This window comes from Ipomoea triloba, chromosome 6, assembly GCF_003576645.1.
Source record: "Ipomoea triloba cultivar NCNSP0323 chromosome 6, ASM357664v1".
Lineage (NCBI taxonomy): Eukaryota > Viridiplantae > Streptophyta > Magnoliopsida > Solanales > Convolvulaceae > Ipomoea > Ipomoea triloba.
The window spans coordinates 18,551,413-18,565,014 of NC_044921.1; positions in this window are offsets into that span (position 1 = coordinate 18,551,413).

Consider the following 13,602-nt stretch of genomic DNA (forward strand, 5'->3'; position numbering starts at 1 on the left):
GCAGTAGCAAAAGAAAAAAAGAAGTGTTTTCAAAAAAAAAAAAAAAATGAAGTTCAGAACTCAAATTTTGATGCAACAATGGAGTGCTGACTCAAGTTCGAGGACAAGAAGGCACCGAGTAAATATCCGATTAAGTGTGTAGATGTGGAAACAATATTAAACTTTGTATTTTATAGACAAATTAAAATATGGGGCGTAGGTATCGAGTGTGCTTCACAAAAATGGTGAGTAAGACAAATTTGTACTTTCTGAAGGTAAAAATGTTATCAGAGTTGCTCTAAAAAAACATGTTATCAGAGTAATATTTAGCTAAGTACAATAGTTTTAATATAAGAATGTTTGCGTGTTTTCACTCTCTAACAACAAGGTCTGTTACTAGAATAATATTTAGCTAAGTACAATAATTTTAGTATAAGAACGTTTGTGTGTCCACATTCTCTAGCAATAGGGTCTACTACTTATACTATGTTCAACGGTTCTTCTGGTGAGTGTAATGGACTCAATGTGTCGGGTAATAATGGTGGAGAGTCGCTGGAGTAATTCCTCTCTTCAATGCGATGGCGACTGTTTGACTTCCATGCATCTGCCTCCACAAGTGTGTTTGCCTCTTAGCTTATAGCTGCTCCATCTGCTATACCGTTGTTTGCTTTAATGGATTAGAAATCCACTGGGTTGAATCTAGTACCTTGCCCAATTATCCTGTTAATTTGCAATGCATAAATTATATTAAGAAAAATGACTATGTAATATGGGAGTTTTTTTTTTTTTTTCCTCAGTAGTTTGATCTTCCAATGTGTTCAACATTAAAAAAGAAATGATAATTAGAATAAACCACAATGAAGGAGAAATTGAAAGGCTGGTTGTACAAATTAAAGAAATTTGAAGAATGCATGTTGAAGTTGCAATGAACATATATATAGGTTTGCTTGTAATGGTTGTGATTATTGTGGTTTATTTGCAATGGAAATTGTGATTCTTTTTCGTTGTCCCAATTTTTTCTTCTTGTTTCTTTTCCCCCGAAAATGGTTGTTTAGTTTGGTTGCATTTGTGTACAAATAGTTACAGTAGTATTCTTTGCAATAACAAAGAACCAAGAACACTATATGATGTTGAAAATTTGACAAGCTTTTCATAGCATTTCACTTCAAGAACACCAATCTTGTTTTCATATCAATGAAGCTGGAATTTCATTTCATTTCATTTACGCAATATATCTCTGACGGTAATAATGTGTTACCGGGTATTATTTGAGAATTATTTGAATGTTGTCGAGTATTTGAATACAGTATTGAGTGTAGTGCTCAGTATACAAAATGAGTTGACTGTTGTTAAGTCTAAGTTCCAGTGTCGTGTCTCTACTGGTATTTGTGAGCCTTTTATCTTCCTCAGCTCAGTAATGGAGCGTTAATGCCAAGGGCTGAGGAGCCGTTGAGCATTAATGCCTTGAGCTGAACGTTGGGTGTTAATACTGAGGAGTTGAACGTTGGACATCAATGTTGAGGGGCTGAACGTTGGGCATCAATGCTGATGAGTTGAACCGTTGAGCATTGATGCTGAGGAGTGAGGTGTCTTGGGTAGTTTGAACGACAACTGTTTTGCTTTTGGGTCCTGCCAGTGGTTCCGGGTCGGATGCCCAATTATCCTGTCACCAGTCCACCCACTCCCTAGCCAACGAGAGTGGTTGAGGTGGTTTTGGGAGTAATGACTTGCGTAAAACTATTTTTTTTTGAACCGTAAGAGGATTGTGGCCGAGGTCAGACCTTGGTCAAAATTAATTGGCCGAGGTGGACCTCGACCATAATTGTTATTTTTTTTTCTTTTTGTTTTTGGTTTTTTTTTTGTCGCTCTGTGCATGAGTTCACTTCGACCAGCCGTAGGCTCGATCAAAGGTCAGCTCTCCCGTCAGGTAGCTAACGAGATCGGATCTCGTGCCAGCCCTAAGGGACTAGAGTGTGGTGTTTTTGAAATCAAGCATCTGACTTGACCTAGGAAAACACTCTCCCGTCAGGTAGCTAGCGAGATCGGATCTCGTCCTGGTCATAAGGGAATAGAGTTATTTTATTTGTTATCATTGTGGTCGAGGTGCGGGACCTCGGTCATAGTGGCCGAGGCACGGGGCCTCGACCATGGCCGAGGTGATGACCTCGGCCAAAATTAGCCGAGGTGAGGACCTCGGCAAAAATTGGCCGAGGTGACGACCTCGGCCCAAATTGGCCGAGGTGATGACCTCGGCATATTTATTGGTGACGCTGCTCGCCGAGGTGATGACCTCGGCATATTTATTGGTGACGCTGCTCGGGGAGGTGATGACCTCGGCATATTTATTGGTGACGCTGCTCGGGGAGGTGACGCCACTCACCGCTTGAGGAGGTGACGCTGCTTGAGGAGCAGCGCCGCTTAAGGAGGTGAAGTTGCTCGAGGAGGTGACACCACTCACCGCTCGAAGAGGTGATGCTGCTCGAGGTGGTGACGCCGCTCGAGTAGGTGACGCTGCTCGAGGTGGTGACGCTGTTCGAGGTGGTGATGCTGCTCGAGAAGGTGACGCCACTTGAGGAGGTGACGCTGCTGGAGGAGCATCGCCACTTGAGGAGGTGACGCTCGCTTGATGAGGTGACGCTGCTTGAGGAGCAGCGCCACTTGATGAGGTGACACTACTTGAGGAGCAGGGCCACTTGAAAAGGGTGGATGCACTAGATGAGGTGACGCCCGCTTAATGAGGTGACGCTGCTTGAGGAGCAACGCCACTTGAAAAGGGCGGATGCATGGATGAGGTGACACCTGCTCGAGGTGGTGACACTGCTCGAGGAAGTGACGCTGCTCGAGGTGGTGACGCTGCTCGAGGTGGTGACACTGCTCGTGGAGGTGACGCCACTTGAGGAGGTGACACCACTTTATAAGGTGATGCTGCGTGAGGAGCAGCGCCACTTGATGAGGTGACACCAGCTTGATGAGGTGACACCCGCTTGATGAGGTGACGCTGCTTGAGGAGCAGCGCCACTTGATGAGGTGACACCCGCTTGATGAGGTGACGCTGGTTGAAGAGCAGTGCCATTTGATGAGGTGACACCCGCTTGATGAGGTGACGCTACTTGAGGAACAACGCCACTTGATGAGGTGACGCTGCTTGAGGAGCAACGCCACTTGAAAATGGCGGATGCACTAGATGAGGTGACGCTGCTTGAGGAACAGCGCCACTTGAGGAGGTGACACCACTTGAGGTGTTGATGTTGCTCGAGGAGGTAACGCTTAATGTGATTGAGGTGGTGACCTCGCCCGTTTGATGAGGTGACGCTGCTTGAGGAGCAGCGCCACTTGATGAGGTGACGCCCGCTTGAGGAGCAGCGTCACTTGATGAGTTGACGCTGCTTGAGGAGCAGCGCTACTTGATGAGGTGACGCCACTCACCGCTTGAGGAAGTCCACGGCTTGGATGGGAGCCGCGTTCACTTGGTAACGCCACTGCTTGTAAGTCCACTACTTGGATGGGGGTAACGCCACTGCTTACAAGAGGTGAACGCACAAGTGAAGGAGTGAAGGAGGCGGATGCACTAGATGAGGTGACGCTGCTTGAGGAGCAGCGCCACTTGAGGAGGTGACGCCGCTCGTGGAGGTGACACCACTTGAGAAGGTGACGCCACTTGATAAGGAAGTCCACGGATGGGATGGGAGCCGCGTTCACTCGGTAACGCCACTGCTTGTAAGTCCACTACTTGGATGGGAGCAGCGTTCACTGGGTAACGTCACTGCTTACAAGAGGTGAACGCACAAGGAGGCGGATGCACTTGAGGAGGAAGTGCCGGTGGTTGTTGTTGAGTTGGCTACGGAGATCACCATTGCGGCGATCTCCCACGTGGTTACTGTTGAGCTGTTTACGAAGATCACCCGAGGGGTGACCATTGTTCACTCGATGAGAACCATGAGAGCTGCTGGATTCGGGATGACCATTGTTCACTCGATAAGAACCATGGGAGCTGCTGGATCCAGGATGACCATTGTTCACTCGATGATAACCATCAGAGCGGGGCTGGATCCGGATTGCACCATCGACAGTGATGAGATGAGCTGGGTGTTTTGTGATTTGTGAAAAGTGTGGCTTGATAAGCAGGAGGCGAACGCCACTTGATGAGCAAGACACTGCTTGAAGAAGGCGCCGCCATAGAGGTGTTTGTGATGTGTGAAGTTTGCCTGAGATACGATCTCGGTTCTCAACGAGAGCACCAATGACGGTAATAATGTGTTACCGGGTATTATTTGAGTATTATTTGAATGTTGTCGAGTATTTGAATACAATATTGAGTGTAGTGCTTAGTGTACAAAATGAGTTGACTGTTGTTAAGTCTAAGTTCCAGTGTCGTGTCTCTACAAGTGTTTGTGAGCCTTTTATCTTCCTCAGCTCAGTAATGGAGCGTTAATGCCAAGGGCTGAGGAGCCGTTGAGCATTATATTAATGCCTTGAGCTGAACGTTGGGTGTCAATGCTGAGGAGTTGAACGTTGGACATCAATGTTGAGGGGCTGAACGTTGGGCATCAATGCTGATGAGTTGAACCGTTGAGCATTGATGCTGAGGAGTGAGGTGTCTTGGGTAGTTTGAACGACAACTGTTTTGCTTTTGGGTCCTGCCAGTGATTCCAAGTCGGATGCCCAATTATCCTGTCAATCTCATAGCATTTTTTTTTTAAAACCATATCTCATAGCATTTAGTCCCAGTTTTGATAACAAAATAAAAAATCATAAGTGTGTTTGAATTCGATTCGAAACAAAATAACAACATAACGAATTGGAGTGATCACTCAACGTTGATAAGAACATCATCATTTGCTTAGAACTTGGACTTAATCTTCTATTGAATTTGAATTCCCAATTGTAATAGAACTTGAAGTGGATGATGCTTCAGCTGAAGTAGTAGGGCAATGTTTCTTTGACCTGATTCATTTGTTTGGATTACTCCACATAACAATTAATGTTATAGCCTTCTTTATTGCATAAAGAACAATACAATTTTACAATACTAAGATTGAGACGCTAACCATCATTAGTTATCACATGTTTCTTGGCCTTGCCATGGGGTTTTGTGCTTTTATATTTGTAGCGTTGTTATTGTACTATTTTTGTATATATTCTTATAAATTTATTATTATAGATATTATGATCAATTAATCGAAAAAAAAATTATTCGATTAATTTGATAATAAAAAGTTAATTCAGTTAATTCAATTTAGTTAAAATGATTTGGTTAACCGAATGCACACCACTAAACACCATAATTCTAAATTCTCCAGAATTCCCATGAAACTAGCTCCCTGGCATGTTTCAAGTAAGTAGGGGATGTTCCCTAGATTCTAATATTATAGCATTGAAGGATTTAAATATATTTTTGACTAGAATATATCATAGTTTCTGATGGATGTTCCCTATATTATATTCTAATATTACAAGATTGAAGGATTTAAATATATTTTTTGACTAGAATATATTACAGCTTTTGGTCGATGTTTCTCAAGCAACCAATCACACACTTTTGTATCAAATGTCTTCATGTTCTTCCCAACATGTGTGAATGTGTTGACAGTAGCAGCTTCCAGTGAAACCAACAAGTTTTATGTTGCCATGAAGATGCCTTATACAAACCTATCACGGTCACATGTTAAAGCACAATATAGAACATAGAATTTGTTTAATACTTTTTGTACATTAACACATTACATGTGAGTATCTCAAAGAAGCACTCTCTCAAAAGTACGGAGTAGTGCCTTTTGCTTGCTGCAAAAGTCATTTACTTGAAATAAAGGTCCATTCGTTTTTCATCATTTCTAATTTTCCATCCTTTCTAATAACCAACTCCATGAATCCTGTCTCACCTTCAACAATTGCATAACCAATTGAAAATATATTGCATCACCATCAATTCCTATTGCTAACAACAATTGTCCCCCATATCTTCTTTTCAAGTGGCAACCATCTATCCCAATTATAGACCTATAGTTGTATCTCAAGCCAATAATTCCAAAGCTTGTTAAAAGTAATCACTTTGTTCACTTTCAGTTGCAGTTCTTGCTTTCACTAGTGCTCTATAAGCTTGTCGATTATTAATCAAAAATTTCTCATCACAAATTACTTTTTGACAGAATTGCTCTATTTTAATTTCTATGTGCTATGTGATTGAATCTCATGCTTCCACCTTTTGGCAACTATTGATGAATTCACCATTTTGTTCTTCCAAATCCAAGTACACCATTCATGCTTATCCGTTATCAATGAAAGTAGTCACCCTCAAATTCATTTCTTTTTCTTTCCTAACAGTGAATTCTTTTTGACAAAGATAAATTTTTGAGTGTGACTAAGCCTTCTCTACTGGGAGATGTTTAATTGTGTGCTTGATATTCGTATCAAAGCCAATCCAAACAATGAGACCATTACCGTAATGTATGTGTTTTATAATACTTTCAATTTGCAATGTTGCTTGGTTCAATACATACATGTTTCATTCCCTTTCCAATGATACTGGTATAGGAATGACAAGATAAGATCTTATAAACTATCTTGGAACCATTGCAAAGACTTACCTAAAAGTTTTTGAAAGTTCTTAGGGTGTGTTTGGTAGTCCAGAAAATGATTTATGAAAATCATTTTTCGGACTTTTGATATTTGGCAGCCTGGAAAATGCAGTCAACGGAAAACAATTTCCGTTGACCAAGAAAAATGAGGTCATTTTTCCGGAAAATGACTTCCGAATTTTTTTCGGAAGTCATTTTCCGGACATGGCTTCAATAATTTTTTTGGCCAAAATGGTCACATATGTTCCTTTTTAAAAGAAATACTATTATTTTATTTATATATTATTATTATTATTATTTTATATTTTAAAATAAATAATTAAAATGTCAAATTATATAATTTAATTCATTTTGCAGAAAATGAACCAAACATACAAAGACAGTTTTCCAGAATGCAACCTTATAGGGAATATACCCCGAGTATACGGCCCTGAGTATTTGATATGTAGATCGTATACGAGTACGGGGCTAACCCTATAAAATGGACCTAAACCTTACTTGCAAGGGGTTTTTTGGCTCCCCTCTTCTTCTCTCTAAAAGAGACAACAAATAAGACTCTCATACTTCTCTCTCTACTTTTCTCTAGATAATTGAAGAACAATCAATAAAGAAGGGATTTGAGAGCCAATTTTTGGATTTGCAGTGTACTTTACCTACATTTTCTCTATATGCTTTGTACACCTAAGTAGATGGTAGAATTAAACACTATCAAATGGCGCACCCGTCTGTGGGGATCGCAACAAAAGCCTGTGTTACTTCAATTATCAGAAAAAAAGATCTTGGTTGCTCATCCGATCTCTGTTTCTTTGTGGTTTCTCTTTCGGACTTTCGAATGAGGGTCGAAATTGGCCATCTACACTGTGATCCGGAAGGAAACTGAACAAGACCTGAAGATGCTTTGTTTAACGGGTGAACCAGAACCCCAGTCACAACATTTTCAACTATTGAGAAACCATATCTTGTTGGGGCGAGAGAATTATTATGCAAAAGTATTGGACCAAAGAGCTACGAGACAACATTGCAGCTATCACGACCTGCATGCATCACCGCCACTTGCCATTGCATCTCCTCGTCGATTCGAACAGGAAACCGATCAACATCCTCCGTGGCTTCGGCCCTTGTTGGTTTAATTCTGTTCCTTGTCCGTGGAGAGACGTTGATGAGAATATGCAGTGCAGCTCCAGAGAACCGTTCCTGGCCATAGCTTCCCCTTCACCTTCATGATGGCAAAGCTTCTTTTAATGGTGGGTATGAGAGGTCCAATAGAAAATTGAATAAGATGCATGCAAGCTTATTGGTGGACAATGGTAGTGGAGTGCGAAAGCTAAGGAAGTGGAAGGAAAGAGAAAAAAAAAAAGAAAATCAAACAAATGCATGTTATTAAGTTTGAACCTGGGAAGAGTCGCCGGTGAACACCAGCAAACTACGCATATTATTACCGAGCTTCAGGCACACCGATCAGACATTTGGAAGCATGAGGTGTTACGGCTGTCAGCAACCTTAACTTAAACAAAATTCAGGATCTTTGTCGTTTAAATAAGTCCATGGCTTCTACTCAGCACTCCGACTACTACTCATACATGTGAACATAACTCATCACCGACTGCTTGATTCTCTAACCATGTGAACATTTTAACACTTGCCGGGCTGGTGACTAAGATAAGAACCTCCCGTTCTCGAGCAAATGAGCACCTCAATAGACCATCGTTGCAAGTGTTAAAATGTTGAAATCGGTACATGCATGAAGGTCGGCTTCCATCCGCTTGGAATTCACCGACCAAAACATCATCCGAGCTGAAATAAAAGCTCACAAAAACAGAGTTGTCATTCAGAAGTCCAAAGCTTTAAGCGGGAGCTTGATGACCATATTTCTGGTCATATTTGTACGTCGCTTTCTAGAAGGAGTGCATATTTACGTGCATTCACTCAAGAAATGGCCGGGCAGCCGAGAACATTCTTATCCTGCCAGATTAGACTTGATCAATTTGCTGAGGAAACTGAAACTTGACACATTATGTAATGCTCATATCCGAACTGTTTCTCGAGCATGAAGTTCGGGTCCTGTTTCTCTGGTTGATTTCCCGGGTTCGCATCTTGCATGTAAGTGATCGAAATTTGAGTTCTCAGCCGTTGTTGTGATCTATGTGGCTGACTAGGCAGTGTTGCGCCCGCGGAAGTGGGATAGATCAGATTGCAACAATAATTTGAGAAAGTAAAAATAAAGGAGGCACATATTTTACGTGAAAAACCCCTAAACAAATTAGGGTAAAAACCACGGGCAAGGGTAGAAGAATTTCACTATGAGAAATAGGAGTTACAACCACTCTCTAACTAACAAGGAGAAAACAAGGATAATTCTCTCTTGCTAGGAAGGAGAAATACACTCAACAAACTCTCTAATATCTCTAGTATATGAGGGAAGAATAGAATGATTTGGGATGACAAGAATGACAAATGACCTCCCTATTTATAGTTGAGAAATAGAGGTCATTTTGTAGTTAGCCTAAAATGTAGGGACCAAACAATAAATAGTTTTGTTCAAACTTTGTAGGTGCCTAACATTCCTAACTCCATTTAAATATTGTAGCTTGCCAAACTTTGTGTGCTACCTAATGTGGCTGCTGCCAACATTCTCTGCCGACAATCTCCCACTTGAAGATTAGATTGTAACAATCATATCTTCACACCATTCTTTCTACCTTGCACTTTCAATGTCGCTTACGTCTCTATCAGGCCACAGGAAGATCGACACCAAGTAAACTTATCAACATTGATTACCTTTGTTAGGAAATCTGCTACGTTGTCCGTGGTATGGATTTTCTGCAAATCTACTATCCCTTCTTCCACCTTCTCTCGGATGAAATGGTACTGCACTCGTATGTGTTTCGTCCTTGAATGAAATGCAAGATTCCTTGCTAGATGCAAGGCACTCTGACTGTCACAAAATAAAGAGACAAACTCTTGTTTGTGCCCGAGCTCCTCCAATAGCATTTTCAACCAAATTGCTTCCTTACTGGCTTGTGTAGCTGCTACGTATTCTGCTTCTGTTGTTGACGTAGCCACAACTGCTTGCAGTTTTGAAACCCAGCTTACAGCTCCACCAGCAACTTTGAACACATATCCTGTCGTAGATTTACTTTTATCCAAATCCCCTGCATAGTCAGAATCCACATACCCGTTGATAATAAAGTCTGATCCTCCATAACATAATGCAACATTTGAGGTCCCCTTGATGTATCTTAGGATCCTCTTCACACAGTTCCAATGCTCTCTGCCTGGATTCGCCATGTACCGACTAATTACTCCCACTGCTTGCGCAATGTCTGGTCTTGTACATATCATAGCGAACATTAGACTCCCCACCGCTGATGCATACAGTACTCGAGACATCTCCATCCTCCCTTCTTCATTGCTAGGACTCATACTTGAGGATACTTTGAGATTAATAGGAAGAGGGGTAGAAATTGGCTTACAATCTTGCATGCTGAAACGTGACAAGATTTTCTTTAAATAATTCTTTTGAGAAAGCCAAATCTTCCTATTACCTCTGTCTCGGTGAATTTGCATCCCTAGAATCTTGTTTGCTGGTCCCAAGTCCTTCATTTCGAATTCCCTAGCCAGTTGTGCCTTCAATTCATCAATGTGATCTTTGTTGGGGCCTACGACCAACATGTCATCTACATACAACAGTAATATAACAAAGTTATCTTTTCCAAACCTCTTGAAATATGCACAAGGGTCTGCATTCAGTCTGTTGTATCCAAGGCACATGATGAAGGAATCAAATCTCTTATACCAACACCTTGGCGCCTGCTTTAAACCGTATAGAGATTTGTTCAACCTGCAAACCAAGTTCTGATTCTCTTTGTCTTCAAATCTTTCAGGCTGGAGCATATATATCTCTACTTCAAGATCTCCATGAAGAAAAACCGTTTTCACATCTAGCTGCTCTAGATGTAAGTTGAATGTTGCACACATCGCCAGAACTACACGAACTGTTGCCAGTCGAACCACAGGTGAAAATATTTCATTGAAATCAATACCTTCTTTCTGAGCATATCCCTTCACCACCAGTCTTGCACGATACCGCTCCACTTGATCGTCACCATTCCTTTTGATTTTGAAGACCCATTTGTTACCAATTGGCTTCCTTCCTTGTGGTAGTGGCACAAGTTCCCATGTATTATTTTTATGGAGAGCTTCTATTTCTTCCTGCATTGCTGCCGTCCATTGAGAAACATCTGAGCTGTTTATCGCCTTCTGAAAGGTTAATGGCTCAACATCCTCTGTTAGAAGGCAGTATGCAACATTCCCTTCCATAACATAATCTGAGTGCCAAGTAGGACGTCTTCTTTCACGGTCTGATTGACAAGTTGTTGGAGCTCCAGAGCCGTTCTGGTTCTGGTTCCTCGTGCGTCGGTTCTGCTTCAGAAGAATCTTGTTCAAATTCCTCCTCTACTTGTATCTGAGTAGTTTCTGGCTTTTCCTTTTCCATGCTATCATCAACTTCTCCTCTTTGTAGCCTGTTCTCTACAAAGATAACATCCCTGCTGATGACAACTTTGTGGGCAGTGGGATCCCACAAGCGATACCCCTTTACTCCATCAGCATACCCCAAGAATCTACATTTCCTGGACTTTGGATCCAACTTTGTAATTTCCTGGGCATTGTACATTGCATACACAATGCTTCCAAATATATGGTGGTCTGAATAATCAACATGCTTACCAGTCCACATCTCCATTGGTGTCTTCAGCTCGATTGCAGTTGATGGAGCTCGATTCACCAAATAACAGGCGGTATTGACTGCTTCTGCCCAGAATGATTTTTCTAAGCCCGCAGCCCTCAACATTGCTCTTGTCCTTTCCAACAAGGTTCTATTCATCCGCTCTACCACTCCATTTTGTTGAGGAGTGTATGCCACCGTGAACTGCCTTTTGATGCCTTCTTTTCTGCAGAAGTCATCAAATTCCTCACTTGTATATTCCCTCCATTATCTGTCCTGAAACACTTGATCTTCTTCCCGGAATCAAGTTCCACCCGTGCTTTGAAGGCTTTGAAAGTCGCAAACACATCTGACTTCTTCTTGATAGGGTACACCCAGCATCTCCTAGAGTAATCGTCGATGAATGAGACAAAATACTTTGCCCCTCCTAGGGATGGAACCGATGCTTGCCACACATTAGAGTGAACCAATTCTAGAACAACCTTGCCTCTAGAATTTGATGTGCTGAATTTAAGATGATGATGCTTACTAGTTATACAATGCTCACACAAAGGAAGTGATACCTTTGTTAACCCCGGAACTAGCTTTTGCTCCACAAGAATCTTCATTCCTTGTTCTGACATGTGCCCAAGTTTCTGATGGCATAGCAGCATAGAGTCTGGACTACATGCAGCAACCGATGCCTCTACTTCTTGCAAAGTCTCTCCCTTCAGCATGTATAAATTTGCAGCTATCTTCTCCCCTTTCATCGCCACAAGCGCTCCTTGGAAAATCTTCATGACTCCTTTCTGTGTTTCAATCTTGGTTGCACTATTATCCAATATTCCATAGGATAATAGATTTTTCTTCAAGCCCTTCATGTGCCGCACATCCTGAACAGTTTAGATTGTTCCATCGTACATCTTCAGCTTGATGGTTCCAATGCCGATAATCTCCAAGGCATGATCGTCGCAGCTATACACAGATCCTCCTGAGATTGGTTCATAATGATGGAACCATTCTTTCCTTGAGGTCATGTGATATGTGGTTCCCGAGTCTATGAGCCATATATCTGCGAACCTTTTTCTGCCTTCCCTGGCTATTGATGCTTCACAACAGAGAGCACTTCCATCATCTGAGGTACTTGCAACATTTCCTTGAGAATTGGAATTTTGAGGTAAATTCTAACAATCTTTCTTCAGGTGACCTTTCTTTCCACAGTTGTAACACTTTAAATTCTTCTTACTTGATTTTGATCTACCACGACCACTGCTTTGGCCACGTTCTGTTGACCTTCCTCTCATCACCGTTAACGCCTCTGCCTGTTGCAGATTCACTTGTCTGTCCTCCTTGTTCTTGCGCCGACTTTCTTCTTCAAGAACCGCAGCTGCAACATCATCGAAGACTAGATAATCCGTAAGGATGTTGTTTGTTAAGTTGATGATGAGTTGATCATACGAATCAGGTAGACTCTGAAGTAGAAGTTCCGCACGCTCCTGTGGCTCTATTTTACAGCTTAGAGATGTAAGCTGGGAAAATAGAGTATTCAGCGTATTTAAGTGTTTCGTCACTGAAGTAGATTCTGACATACGAAGAGTATATAATTTCCTCTTAAGGAAAATTTTGTTGTGCAGTGACTTGGCCTCGTACAACCGGTTGAGGTGATCCCAAATCTCCTTGGCTGTCTTCTTCTCCTCGATGCTTGATAATACTCCATCTGCTATTGATAGGTATAGATCCGCCATAGCATCCTCGTTCATCTCGCTCCATTTTTTTGTCATTAGTAAAATCCTCCGACCTTTCACTGATAGCTGCTAGACAGTTGTCTTTCCTCAAGATAGCCTCACCTTCAATTTCCACAATGAGAAATTTTTCCCATTGAATTTTCCAATCTCAAATTTCGCTACCATATTGTTCTTGAAACAAATTCTGAACAATATATCTGAAGGCTCTGATACCAATTGTTGCGCCCGCAGAAGTGGCATAGATCAGATTGCAACAATAATTTGAGAAAGTAAAAATAAAGGAGGCACAGATTTTACGTGGAGAACCCCTAAACAAATTAGGGTAAAAACAACGGGCAAGAGTAGAAGAATTTCACTATGAGAAATAGGAGTTACAACCACTCTCTAACTAACAAGGAGAAAACAAGGATAATTCTCTCTTGCTAGGAAGGAGAAATACACTCAACAAACTTTCTAATATCTCTAGTATATGAGGGAAGAATAGAATGATTTGGGATGACAAGAATGGCAAATGAGCTCCCTATTTATAGTTGAGGAATAGGGGTCATTTTGTAGTTAGCCTAAAATGTAGGGACCAAACAATAAATAGTTTTGTTCA